Below are 15,421 nucleotides of genomic sequence, written 5' to 3'. Positions count from 1 at the left end.
ATCAATTATTTTGTTAAAACAAGCAGAAAGTTCTTTCAATCATTTAAATCCGACGCTTAGTTCTTTCAAAAACTGCTATTTTTTGCACATTTAGCTCTGTATTATCGAAAGGGCTGGGCCTGCTTTTGCCAAAATCTAATCATCTCTTCTCCCAATCATTACAAATTGAATGTTTTTTAGATCATTCAAATCGGATGCTCTGTTTTCTCAAAAACTCGATGCTGGATCTTCCTTTACCAAAAACTAATCAGCTCATCTCCCTATCAATAGGAATCGAATGTTTTTTAACCATTCAAATCGGTTTTTTAACCATTCAAATCGATCCGTGCGCCCGAAAACGTGACTGGAAAATTGTATTCATACATACGTACACACACACACACATCCATTTTTTCTGAGGTATGCCAAATTGTTCAGAAACCTTCAAAACGTCGAGAAATGCAAAAATTTTCAATTTCGATTTTTGGATGATTACAATAACTTACCCTATGGGAAGTTAATACTATAACTTACCCTACGGGAAGTTAAAAAATTATATGATTATTAAGGAGAATACGAACTTATGACAATATGTGATTAAAGAATATAATAAATGCATTTAAGAAAATAATTATATTCTGTAATCACGCATTGTCGTAAGTATCATGAATAACAAATTAACAATAATACTTTTTTGAGTTCATTCTTCGAGTTCAATACAACACAAACATAACCAAGACTCATCAATATAGATTTCTTGAAGAATAATTTCAAAAAAATCCTTGTATTTAAATATTATTGTAATAATTTTGTAGTGTTATTTTAGACATTTTCTAACAGTTAACATTTGAATATGTAAAATTAATCTAGTACATAAGTAAGATGAAAAAATAAATAGTAAATTATAATTCTTTATCATTTTTAGTAATTGTTTTTCTATAATATATGTATATTGTTTTTTAGGAAAAATACTGTGTTTCTTCAGGTTTTCTGTAAAGTATGCATAAGGTATATTAGATAATATAATAATATAATATAATAAATATGTTATTATGAATAAAAAAAGGCAAAAATACACAATATATATATATATATATATATATATATATATATATCAAATCAAATTTATTTAGTTATTTAATAACATTAAAACACTCATTTACAATTTTTATATATTTTTTTTATTTATTTATTTGATATAATTCATACATACTGTATCTCAGTCAGACAATTGTTCTGGCATGAGAGATCACAGCAATTATAACAAAAATAAAATCTAAATTTTATGTAACAGACTTACATTAAGACATATATTTTTACTTATTACTATTATACACACACACATATATTGTTTCTTCTTATATAAATTAAATTTTGGATGCAAAAAGTAAACCAAACCTGTTGACTAAATATAAAATATAATATATGTTGATATATAATTGTATGATATATAATTGTATAATAATAAATATTGCTTTTCTTCAACTTATGCATTTTATACTATATGTTTCAATATATTTTTTTATTTATAAACGTTTATGTGATTACTACTTATTTATTTGTGTATTAATAATCATGTAATATATTATTAAAGGTAATGTACTATATATTATCAATTATACAACTAAATTTAATTGTAATTTTTTAGTATAATATTCTTTAACATTTTCAAATTCCGCGCCAATATAAACCGTGTGAAGTTGTAAGCATAAGCAGTAAATCAGAACAAAAGATAAATTGTAATGAGAATGCAAACTTCAAATTGAACGCTGTTAATATATTTAACTATTGATAGAGCAATATAAACCGTATTTTTCGAAGTTTTAAATATAATATATTGCAATAAATATATGTTTTAAATTTAAACATTCAAATAAGGCGCCATTACCGCCCATCCTATGTTCTAGCGCCTCTACCGACTAATAATACAACTATACTAAAGAAGGTTTCCAGAATTATATACTACGTTCATTCTTTTCTTCCGACATCAGCGTTGACTAGTCGACTCCATTACAAGTGCATGGCCAAACATTAAATTGCTTGAAAAGCTTAAGTAATCAAGGAGAATGAGAGCTAAGGTTAGTGAAATTAATTTTCTTTATATTTATATTGTGAGGTGTATGTATTTTTTTTTATAATCCGTGTTGAAATTTGAGGTTTTGGGCACGGATGAAATCGCCATGGAACGCGTGGTATTTTAATTGTTCGTAGAGTTTAACGTGAGCATTAATAGCTTCATGCTATTTATTATTTATGTACAAACTGCGTTTTACTTCTATTTGATAATGGTTTAGTTGAATTATTCGTACTTCGAAATTTATTTTCAACGTGGTTTGTGATTAGGTTATGTTCGGAAACAATATGTGTACGTGTAGTTCAATCAGATAATACTTCATAAGGATAAATAATTCAATTTCAATTAAAATTGTTGCATTTTTTAAACATATTCTATAAAAAATTCTGTGTAGTGTATTTTTGTAAACGCCATGTTCTCTATTGAATACTTTTTATAAAAGATTATTTGTAGTTGATTTCTAAACTATAATTTTATTTTTCAGTGGCGTAAGAAGAGAATGCGCAGGCTAAAGCGTAAACGCAGGAAGATGCGTGCACGTTCCAAATAAGCTAACAATATAAAATGTAAGTACATACAATTAAATCCCATCAGTCTTGATCATTTAGTGACCTTTTCGAGATCAGTTTACTCATCTTTTCTCATAAGACTTCTCCCGATCCCTTTGTATGAAAATTTGTAGCAAATTGATTTAATGCTTCATCTTTTCCTGCGGAGGGAGATTAAAGTGGCAATTTCCACCTGCATAGCTATGTAGCTGATGGCAGAACTAAGGTTGCCAGACACTTTGTATATATAATTAATATTTCATTAGCTTAGTTTACTGTTACTATTTCTAGATTTTAATCTATTTTCTTTTTGTTTCAGGGTGCGCTTCTGAATGAAGATATGCTACTTGTATTGTTGACTTTAATATTAAATAAATAAGCTCATTAAAAACCCAACTTGGTTGTTTGAATTTCAACTTTCAGGATATGTATTACAAAATCAATTATTTAAATGTGCATGTTTTGTTAACTTTTAACTTTTGTTAAAATGAAGTATTTCATTACTTCATATTTCATTACTATTAGTAATGATAATTCTTTTAATGATAACCGAACAATTAACTTGATCATTAAGGGATCACAATCTTTAACAAATCTTTGTGGCAGGTTAATACAATTCTTCAGTTTTTGTTAAGTCGTTAAAGATTTTAAGTTTCAAGTTGCATTAAACTAGTAAACTGATACCTTGCATCGTAGTCAACATGCATCCTTCTGTAGTAAGTTTTATCAAGTAATTTCAAAATTGAATCAAATTTTGAAAATGATGCAGACATTTTTCTGAAAAAGCTGATAGTTTAAATTTGTTTAATATACAGAACACACATGGTAAAATAAAAGTATATATGTGACACATAAGTTTTTAATTTTGGTCGGATTTTCTGGAGAAAAAGTAAGATCTTAAATAATATGGTGGGTTGTGTCTAATTAATGTGCAACTCATTTTCGATTATTTATTTATTCAATCAATAAAAATTCGATTAACTCATATGTTGAGCGATTCATTAAATTTTTCAATAAATTCATAAGTTAAAATGTTTAATGAAACACAATAATATTTGCTGTTTCTTAAAGATCTTTTCTAAATATTTTTGACTTGTGTACTTAGCATTATTTTAAAAATGGCTCAACTTGTTTAATCGTGTCAAATCATATATAACTTCAATAAAATCTACATGACTCCGTAGACTTTTTAAAATGATTGAATTATTTATCCCAAAATTATTTTGGATGCATTTTAAAAACTATATAAAAATTTGTTTTATATACAGAACACACATGATAAAATAAAAATTATATATATGACACATAGGTTTTTTAATTTTGGTCGGATTTTCTGGAGAAAAAGTAAAATCTTAAATAATAATATGGTGGGTTGTGTCTAATTAACTAGAGAGTTTGTAGTTATTATGTGTATAAGTTTACAGTAGTGTGCAACTCATTTTCAATTTATTCTTTTAATAACTGTAATTCTATAATTTTCTCATTTAAAATATTATATTATATGTGGCATAATAGTGTGTAATAAATTTATTTATTATTAATATATATATATATATATATATATATATATATATATGTGTGTGTGAATTCTTGTAATCATTTTAATAAATTTGGTGGTTTAAGTAATGACTTGGGTAATTTTATTCTTTAAAAATATTATTGCTGCCTCTTATTTGTTTGACTTATTTTAGATTTATGTAATAATTTAAGGAGTAAATTAACTTATTTATATATTAATAACTTTGAATATTATTTAATATAGCAAAATATTATTTATAAGTCAAATGTAAACTTTCAACAATTGGCATTCTTTAAGTGCTCATTCAAGCTAAAGTTATATATATATACCCAGTAAACACGCGATGTGATCTTCTATAATATCGACATCGTTATTATAATGCAGTTATCGAATCTACGCCACAAGAGGATTTTAAACTTGCGTGCGCTTGTGTGTGTTACAATACACGCAAAGCTCGCATTGAGTGACATAAACACGCGCTGTCGGGGGTAATGACATCGTTGCATTTCATGTGAGATACATGTTGTGCGCTGGTGTGTGTTAGCACACATGCAAAGCATAATCAATGACGTCACACGGCGTGAAGCAAACGCGTCGTGCGCTGCGTTGTGTGCGTTGTGTGCGTTGTGTGCTGGTGTGTGTGACCATACAAAGAAAGCTTTACATCAGCGCGCTGTGGCCACTGGCTGAACCGACTCAAGCGGGTTGACTGTTCCTTTGACGAAAGCTATCCTAACCGCGTACAAAATGGCGCAATATGTCAGGAATTTGTCATGTATCAAGTTATATTTTCTTTGTATAATAATTACATTCGTTTAGTTAAGCAACTTGTTTATAGTGATAATTGTTGAAAAGTGTAGAAAAATGACACCGTAAGTATATCATATATTATTTATATAGATATGTAATTACTTCACGATTTTGAATTCCATTTAGTGCATTATATCCTGGGATGAAGAAACGTTATTTTATGTCGATTTCTTTAGATGACAAAGGAGGTAACCAAATAGCATATATTACAAAATCTGAGGACAATAATAGGGATCGTTTAGCAAGGTTAAAATAATTATTTTACCACATTAGGACATTAACATATCCATGTGTTTGACATAACCTCACTTCTTAAATCTCTTAAATTAGTCGGTGGAGAAGTGGCTCGAGGATGATTGTCTGAATATGTAAGTCACTATAAATATAATAACTATAAAAATATATATAAACTGCAAACACGTATGCCATGTTCATATTTATTTCAGAAGTCGTACAAAATTGGAATGAAACGGTGAACAATATACAGATCTTTAGACAGGCTTAAATAATGTATGTGTAGGAGCAACTTGAAGATGATGGAGATTTATCTTCTTAATATGTAAGTTGATTCATATATAGTTGCTGTATATACATTATTTGGTAACAAATACATTATATTTATAATTGTTTTAGAAAACCTCTAAAATTGGGAACAGTATGTCATGTATGCATGAACTTGATGTACCCTAGCAATTGATGTATAATGAACTGGAGATAGAATGAATTCAATCAGGTTAAAAAAAATGTATGTGCAAAAGCGACTCGAAGACGATTTAGATTTGTCTCCTGAATATGTAAGTTGCTACACATATGGAGTGGTATATATATTATTAGATTCAATAAAACACTTTATGTTTCAAATTGTTTTAGAAAACTTCCAAGAAGTACATCATATATGAATATCCTGTATCCTCGCATTTGATGTATCGAACTGGCGATAGAATGAAATCAGTCAGTGTTAAAAATGTATGTGTAAAAGCGACTTTAAGATGATGGAGATTTGTACACTGAACATGTAGGTAGCTACACATATGGTAGCTGTATGTATATATATATATTACATTATATACAGTAAATCACATTGTTTGAATTTGTTTTAGAAAACTTCCAAAATTTGGGGCAGTATGTCATATGTGCATAATCTGTATCCTGGCATTTGATGCAATGAACTGGCGATAGAATGAAATAATGAAAAATAGGCAGGCTGTTTGATGTATAAGGAAGTGGCGATAGAATACTTATGCAACACTTCACACTTCACGCCCCAAAAATAGAATTACGTTCATTAGATATACAACAATTTTCATTAAATATACTGTTATTAATATGTTAAGATTGAATAATTTGTAAAAAGTTTTCTAGTATAGTTCATTTTAAAATTTTATAATTTCAAAACTACAATTCTAATTTGTAATATTTAAATATTGTAAAATTTCTTATTATTCACGTAAATAAATGCTTATTCGTACAGAAAAGAATATTAATTGCATTACGTCATCACTTTCAGGTGCTATTACGTCATAACTGAGTCGCCATTTTGTATGACGTCATGACCGAATCGTTTTCATTCGCCAATGACGTCATGACTGGGGTTAACGCCTTACGTCAGACGGTCTTATCATAATAAACAAACATATGTGGGTCAACGTCGATTTTCATGTATCACGAACGCCACGTGCGCCAGAGACCGAACCTCGATAGTTGTTCGATAGTTACATAAATTTGCGGCCGTATCCATGTAATATCGAGGAAAATGAATATGGGAACCGCATGTCACACGACCTAAATAAAATATTGCCACGATGTTGTGGCCATATCGCGTGTTTACTGGGTATATATATATATATATATATATAATTATTATATATATAACAAAAAGAGGCCATAAAAGTTATTTTTAAAGATTAAAATTATTCAAGTCATATACATAATTGTATGTTTACATAATTCAATGAAATCGATTCGTTTTTATTAAAAATAGTCAAAAATTGATCAAGTTTTTCTGTTCAAAATTATTGCCATCTTCATAAATATAATATTTATCATGTTTTCCTCAAGGTATTATGTTTTAATAAACAATAATTGCATTATATTTTAATCAACCTTATAATTTAATTCATTTTTAATATTGTGATATATAAATTATAATTCAATTTCAGTTTGTTTTAAGTATAAAATCAAAATCAAACATTTAATTAATAAGCTAAAATAATTTCATAAAACAATTTTAACTGGAGAATTTTATATTTTCAAGCAAATCTAATATATAATCACTTTGAACAAATTTTGATGACAAATCGTAATCGTAAAATATTAAATTTTCTGTTTGAATTTCGCGCTTTAAATTGTGCAAGTGGCTACGGTCTTCTCACTTCCAACTTCATTCATTTCAAATGTCAAAGAGATTTTTGTATGTGAACATGTGTCTCGTTAATTAAGAGTTATTAATTAAATCCTTAATTAGATTTAATTAATTTGTGCATCAAATTGTTTAATTAATTTTGTAGAACAACATGATATAAAAATTCATCGCGAAAAAATGGGTGTGTGAAAGTGTTTGGGTGTACTTTATGTCTTTCAGGGCCCCCATTTTGAATCAATTTTATAATTAAACATTTTATTTACAGATAATGTATCCTTTGCCTATATATATAAACAATTATTAAAGGTGTGATTTATATATGTATGTGAATGCTTTTGTTTGTTATACTCTATATTTTATTTACAGATAATGTATCCTTTGCCTATATATATAAGCAATTATTAATGGTATGATTTATATATGTATATAAATTATTATACTTGAGCACTTCCACCCACCTCATAAATGTTAATTATCGAATTTTAAGTTCACATAAGTCTCTAATGTCAGTCGTGTGATGTTCATTGTGTAAAGACTATACTCGAACATTTGCAACATTTTGATAGACTTGTAAGAGACAAAGTTACGTAGTGCATTTTGAAAATGGAAACTGTTGATTTTGTGTCTAGTACTGGAGATTTCTGGCAGATGCGCCAAAGGTGGCTTAAGTAATGATCAAAGTAAGTGTGAAGCATGTTTTATACAAAGCGAATCAAAGAATATATCTCTGGAATTATATACAGGCATTTATCGTATAGCATGTAATGGACCAATATTATTTTTTAGTATTTAATATTCAACATATATATAAATATATATATATATATATATATATATATGTTAAAGAAGTTAGTTTTGATGTTGAGAAATATGAGTAAGTTCTTCAAGGGCAATACATCAAATAAAAGGCAAAGATTTAGAAGATAATCTTTAATTTTTTCCAAACGTTTCGACATAGGATTTTAAGTCATCTTCAGTGGTTATAAATATGGTCTTACATCAGTAACTAGCGCATGGCACATAATTTTGCACTATCATATATACACTAACTTGTATTCTCTTTTTGAAATTGAGTTGCATTAAAAATTTTCAAAGCAGTTATGTAAAACTAAATTTAAATAATTTTGAAAATTTTGACTGTTTGACATATAATTGTTTTTCATCCTTAGTGGAACTATAATTTGAATAGAAATAAATAAAAATATATTTCTTATAATTTATTTTCTGAAGAGTGTTTAGAATTACTAAATGGGTTTATATTACACGCTACTTTTATGCTTATAATGATGATATTTATAATTTATAATGTATTTTTTGCTTGTTCTTTATATTGTTTTTGATATTGTTCATATTCAGTGCTGGTAATATAAAATTATTTATTGAAACCTTATGGAAAACTAAATTGGAAGACGCTTTCAGAACTTGTTCCTTTATTATCTGATAACATTTATTTATAAGACATATGAACCAACCCAGCCTGTATATATTTTAGTGAAACATTTTTTGACTTGTTTGACTTGTGCATATTTAATATTTTATACATATATCTGCTAGAATATTGTTGATATTTGAGTCAATATCTACTTCTACAACAAGTATTATATGAATTTTAAATCATTTTAAACAACTTAGAACATTTTAAATAATTTGACAGACATATGTGTAAAAGGTATCAAATATCACTTGCAAAAAAATTTATTATATTATAAACAATACAACACACTTATTTAATTGACATTGATTTTATCAATTAGTTATGGGGAAAACATCTTGATTCAATATTTGTATTTTATACAAGCGCATTTTATTAATCAGAAATTCTTTTGTCCTATAAATAACACTAAGAACTGATTTTGTGTGGATTTTAGAATTTTTATATAATAAAATTTTGTTACTAAATTATTAGGTAGCCAATGCAGCTTTTTGTATGCATTGATTATTTATACCCAGCATCCTCCTTGGGATGCCCCGCTGAATTATAGTATTGCATATAGAACTCTAGTTCTGAAGAGTCAAATTTTTTATTGTTCTTAATTGTTATTGGTTGTTCTATTGTAAAGAATTTTAGAATGACATTTATAGTATCGAAAATCATGTTTTCCCTGTAGCGATATTGACTGCATGCACATTTTCATATTTTATTTTACAACACTATTGCTGCTTTTGATCAAAACATTTAAAATGGCTTTCCAAAATATTTATTAAAGCCCAATATGGCTTCTTTTGTCATTTTTTTAATTATTTAATAATAATGCTTTATTGTTAAATACAGATTTTTATTTTTTTATTGCTAAAAACAATTTTGATCAAAACATGCAATCAATCAATAAAGATTCGATTAACTCATATGTTGAGCGATTCATTAAATTTTTCAATAAATTCATATGTTAAAATGTTTAATGAAACACAATCATGTTTGCTGTTTCTTAAAGATCTTTTCTAAATATTTTTGACTTGTGTACTTAGTATTATTTTAAAAATTGCTCAACTTGTTGTTTAATCGTATCTCATCATATATAACAGACTTTAATAAAATCTACATTGACTCCGTAGACTTTTTTTTAAATGCAGTGTTAAATTACATTTGCTTTTTAAAATGATTGAATTATTTATTCCAATATTATTTTGGATACATTTTAAAAACGTATATTTTTAATATTTACATTTTAGTTCATTTTTTTATTTGAGTCGATGTAGTTTGATTAAAGTTTCAAAAAGTTGACTTGAATGATTAGACAAAACATAATTTTGTTTAAGTTTATTATTCGATTCAAGTTGTAAAAATTATTTAACTCGATTTCTAAAGGATAACAATCAGCTTTAAACAGTTTTGAAGTTTTTAAAGTTCAAGTTTTCGAACAGTTTGCATTATTTCATTTTACAAGTTTTATTGGATTTTTTTTTATGGCTTTTTCTTATAATTTGTATATTATTCAAGTCAACTAAATTTGTTTTTGTCTGGATTAATTGTAAAGGTTTCACATGTTTTATCAAGTCGTATAAACAATTTTGATTCGATTAATATCATCCCATTTCATCGATTAATTAAATAATTCTCTCGAGTAATTTTTTTTTCTAAGTCCAATTTTTCTGATTATAATTCTTTCGAATAATTTTTTTTTTCTAAGTCCAAATTTTCTGAAACCTTTTCAATTAAGACAGACGAGTTATTTATGCATGCTGTATTATCCCAAAGCCAACATTCGAATGAATGAGGCTCACATTGAATATTTCACAACGAGAAAATTTTATTGGGGCAAAGTTAAATATTTTAACTAAGTCCCAGTAATTTTTTCTCGTTGTGAAAATTTCAACGTGGACTTTATTTCATTCGAGTGTTGGTTTTGGGAATTGGTGTGAGGGAACACTAAAAAACATAAAAAAGTTTCAACGCTGAACAGAAAAGAGAAAAATTGACCTGGGACTTAGGGGGGTTTTTTTTTAAGCTCCCACCTCCCCCTTCTCCCTCCTCCTTCTCCTCTTTCCCCTTTTTTCCGCTTTTTTCACATTTTTTTTTCCTTTTTGGTGTTTTTTTCGCATGTTGTGGTTTTTGGGTAGATTTCTGGGTTCGGCATGCATCTTCCGCAATGTGTCTCTCTGCGTGTAACCTCTCGCATCATGGACCTCACGTTGACCATCACTTGGTGTGTTCATTTCAGGACCCTTTGCGCTCGCCAACAGCCATTCACCAGCACTGCTCCATTTTTTTCTGCTTCAGAGTTGCTCGTCGTCGCCTTCAGTTGGACTCGATCCGTCTCACCTTGTGCCTGCCTCCAGAGTGATTTCACCGAGTATGCGGTCACTTAAACCGCTCGGCTATTTAAGTTATTGATGATAAAAGTTATTTTTATTCCTATATTGTATTAATATTGAATTTTAATAAAGAATATGTATCATACACATCTCTCTTATTCATCATCTGCCTCTACCCCTCTCTTTCCCCAGTTATTTCCTCTACCTTTTTTTTTTCCTCTCTTTATGTATCTCTCTAACAGTCAAGTGCGAAACTTGAGTTTTTTGTTTTTCAGAAATATTATAAGTGTCAAGGTCGAAATGCGACACCTGAATTTAATATTTTGAACTAATATTTGATAATTATGAAAAACTATAGACTGGATTTTTCAAGCATCTTCGGGATTTGAACCGAGAAACACTGAGCTACCGTGGTGGTAACTTAACGATCTCGGCCAATTAGCTATACAGAACTCCCTGCTATTTTTTAAAAATATAGTCTTATTTTTAAAATAAAAGATATAAGTTTCCTAAAAATGTCTAATTTCGTGTGAGCAAATGGCCGAGGTCGTAAAGATACGGTTTAGGCCAGAATATCAATTCGAAGTTCGCCAGTTCGAACCCCATTTGACTGAAAAAAATATTTGGAACCAATAATTTTTCAAACTGTGTAAATAAATAAGACATATAGATAGAATTAAATTTATTGAGTGTCAGTATTACAAAAATCTACATAATAAATATATATATATATATACGCATATATATATATATATATATATATATATATATATATATGTACGCATATATATATATATATATATATATATATATATATAAGATAAGAAATAGTAGGATAATTTTTAATAAATTTATATTTACGCCTGGTTAGCAGTAAACCAAACCTACTTTGGTGTAATTTAAAAATCTTATTATTTTTCAGATAAAAAGACAGTCTATCAGGAGCAGCCAAAATTGGCCAAAATCGTGACTTTCAAATGCAATTTTAAGGCCCTTAATGAATGAAATTGATAATTTTAATGGATGCATTGTGTAGACTAAAGTACAATCTTTATACCAAACCAAAAAAAAATACAAATTTATCATCATCTTCAGTGTTAAAATCAGCTTCAAAGTTGGCAATTTTTCAAACTTCAATTTGGTACCAAGGGCAGAAGAATTTTTTTTTCCAAAAACTGATTTCATATTCGGAATCAGCGCCTCGAAAACTATCAGAATCGGTCAAAACATTTTGAAAATCGCGAAAAAAAAATTTAATTTCATTAGTAAAACTTTGGTTTTGCTACCAATGATTTCGATTTTCGGAGGGTGTATGTGGATTTATCCAAAAACGGATAATATTTTCGAAATCAGCGTCCCAAAATCAATCAAAACATTTTGAAAATCGCGAAGAAAGCCGATTTTTTTAAAGAAAAATCGATTTTGCAACCAAAGATTTCGATTTTTCGGGGGGGTGTATGTGGGCTTTTCCAAAAACGGATAATATTTTCGAAATCAGCGTCTCAAAATCAATCAAAACCAAGCAAAACATTTTGAAAATCGCGAAGAAAGCCGATTTTTTTAAAGAAAAATCGATTTTGCAACCAAAGATTTCGATTTTTCGGGGGGGTGTATGGGGGCTTTTCCAAAAACGGATAATATTTTCGAAATCAGCGTCCCAAAATCAATCAAAACCAAGCAAAACATTTTGAAAATCGGGAAAAAAAACTATTTTTTTAAAAAAAAATCGATTTTGCAACCAAAGATTTCGATTTTTCGGGGGGTGTATGTGGATTTATCCAAAAACGGATAATATTTTCGAAATCAGCGTCCCAAAATCAATCAAAACCAATCAAAACATTTTGAAAATTGCGAAAAAAGGCCGTTCTTTTTAAAAAAAATCGATTTTGCAACCAAAGATTTCGATTGTTCGCGGGGTGTATATGGGTTTATCCAAAAATAGATAGCATTTTTTAAATCAGCGTCCGAAAATCTTTTGGAATCAGTCAAAACATTTCCAAAATAGCAGAAACAAATCTATTTTTTTGCTAAAATTCCGATGTTGCAACCAAAGTTTTTGTTGTTTTTCAGTGGTACACGCCCTGAAAGCTCATCAAATAGGATAATTTCGTCCTTTTCATCAAAAAGACTTTGTCCGATTAGTTGTCGATTATATGTTTTCTCTACTATAGAAGACACCCAGGGTTTATGGTTCCTTTTAAGGCATTCTTAAAATCATAAGCACCTGTAATAAAAATAAAAAATTATTCTAAGTAAAATGTGTTAAAAAAAAGCATGAATATAAATAAAATCTCAAAATCAAATCATAAATAAATATCAAGTTAAATGACTGCTATTCATGCTTTTTTTTGAAACTCATTTTACTCAATTTGGATATAATATAATAAATATCAAGTTCAAATCATAGACTATTATCCACGGATTTTTTAACAAAGTGTTTGCCGTTTATATATTTACTTGAATATGAAATCTATTTAAATCCATGGATAACTATCCACGGATTTTTTAAAACATATTTTACCCAATTTGAATATGAAATCAAGTTAAAACCATATTCACGATTTTTGGTCATAGGTCACATACTTATGAATAAATTATTTTTAATTTTTGAAATAATGTCAACGATCATGCTTGTGCTTAATTTATTTTTTGACTTCTATTTTAGAAATGTTTGTGGCATGATGGCGATGATAATGCTAGAATTGTTTTTTGTCTATATAAATAGCAAGCAAATATATAAAACATATTTTTAACTTCCCATAGGGTAAGTTATTGCAATCGTCCAAAAATCGAAATTGAAATTTTTTACATTTCTTTACGTTTTGAAGGTTTTGGCATACCTCAGAAAAAATTGATGTGTGTGTGTGTATGTATGTATGGATACAATTTTTCATTCACGGATCAACCGATTTGAATGGTTAAAAAACATTCGATTCCTATTGATAGGGAGATGTGCTGATTAGTATTTAGCAAAGGCAGGTCCAGGAGCAAAGAATGCAGAAAATAGAAATCGGGTTTTTGAGAGATCGATATAGATATCTTTTTAGATCTGATTTGAATGATATAAAAACATTCAATTTGTAATGATTGGGAGAAGAGATGATTAGTTTTTGGCTTAGACAGGTCCAGCCATTTCGAAGATACAGATCTAAATGTGAAAAAAATGGCAGTTTTTGAGATAACTAAGCGTCCGATTTGAATGATTCAAAGAACTTTCGGCTTGTTTTAACAAAATAATTGCTTTTGAAAAAAAATTACCTTAATTTTTTTTTCCAAAAATTTTCTTTTTTGTATATCGAAAATAATTCAAATTTTAATTGTAATTCTGACTTAAGTTCTAATATACTTTGAACAAATATTTTCAACTTTGCAATTTATAGTTTCTTATAAAATATTAGACAATGTTACAGTATTTATGAATAAATATATTTATGATAATCTATTAAAACATTTAATATTCCTCGAACTTTTTTTACGGTACGGGAAGTTCCAGCAATTTAAGGCACGATGCCATGCGCCCCACAAGTTAAAATTATTTACAAAATATTTTACTAAAAGTAAAATACATCTGCCAGCTAAGCATGGCTATTCTAATCCTTCTAATCTAATATTCAACATATTATTTTCAAATTGAGTAAAATGTATTTAAAAAAAAAACGTGAATTTAACCGTGGTTTTAACTTGATATTTATTATATTCAAATTGAGTAAAATGTGTGAAAATTTCGTGATTTTAAATATAACAAAACAAAAAAAAAATATCAAAATATCAGGGATATTTCAATTAATTATTAAACATTTATTAAATTAATCAGCAATTTTAAGCTAAAAGTAATTGTCAACAAGTTAGGCATTCGTAATTTCTAACCTCAAAAACTGTAATTTCATTTTAATATTTGAAGTAACAAATTCAGGTATTAAAAATTGTTTTAGATTTAATAAATATTACAATGTGAGCATAAAATGAATTATAATGTGTTGAAAATATATTCAACAATTATTTATGTAGAGTATGGGCATAACCCAACTGTTTGTCAAAATATTTATGAATACATAAACATTGCCTCAAATTCAAAATATAAAACATTATTTGGTACATACCTAAATCATATTTTCATAGAAAAAACACTTTAGCATCAAATCTATCATTTATGTTATGAAAATTCATTATTATGATAAAGACACTTGTTCAACCAAGGCCCTGCACAGACTGTTCATGTACTTCAATAATTTTTAGAACAAAAATTAAACATAGAGTAAAAACTAAATATTTATAGAGACTGGTAACATAGTTTCAGTTTCAACAAAAACTTTTTCCAAGGAAAAGTACTGTAGCAGCAACCGAACGAAATAAAGAACTATCAACTATTTATTATT

General features: G+C 27.8%; 2 long non-coding RNA genes across 3 annotated transcripts; both read left to right on the top strand.

The window, feature by feature from the left end:
- Positions 1–1,930: 1,930 nt before the first annotated feature.
- LOC113363877 lies at positions 1,931–2,997 on the top strand. Its single transcript, XR_003365977.1, has 3 exons — positions 1,931–2,057; positions 2,538–2,619; positions 2,921–2,997. It is a non-coding gene; the product is annotated as an uncharacterized LOC113363877 (long non-coding RNA).
- Positions 2,998–4,924: 1,927 nt separating this feature from the next.
- LOC113363625 lies at positions 4,925–6,285 on the top strand. 2 transcript variants are annotated; one of them, XR_003365933.1, is made up of 7 exons: positions 4,978–4,992; positions 5,057–5,118; positions 5,204–5,298; positions 5,377–5,489; positions 5,564–5,724; positions 5,801–5,945; positions 6,031–6,283. It is a non-coding gene; the product is annotated as an uncharacterized LOC113363625 (long non-coding RNA). The 2 variants fall into 2 exon arrangements; XR_003365932.1 differs by having other exon boundaries at positions 4,925–4,992; positions 5,057–5,298; positions 6,031–6,285.
- The last annotated feature ends 9,136 nt before the right edge of the window (positions 6,286–15,421 follow it).

The sequence above is a fragment of the Ctenocephalides felis genome, unplaced genomic scaffold, assembly GCF_003426905.1.
Source record: "Ctenocephalides felis isolate EL2017-DRISC unplaced genomic scaffold, ASM342690v1 CF-g0.4_SCAFFOLD_00845, whole genome shotgun sequence".
Taxonomy (NCBI): Eukaryota; Metazoa; Arthropoda; class Insecta; order Siphonaptera; family Pulicidae; genus Ctenocephalides; species Ctenocephalides felis.
Note: the sequence above shows the minus strand (reverse complement) of the source record. Positions and strands in the feature narration are given on the sequence as shown.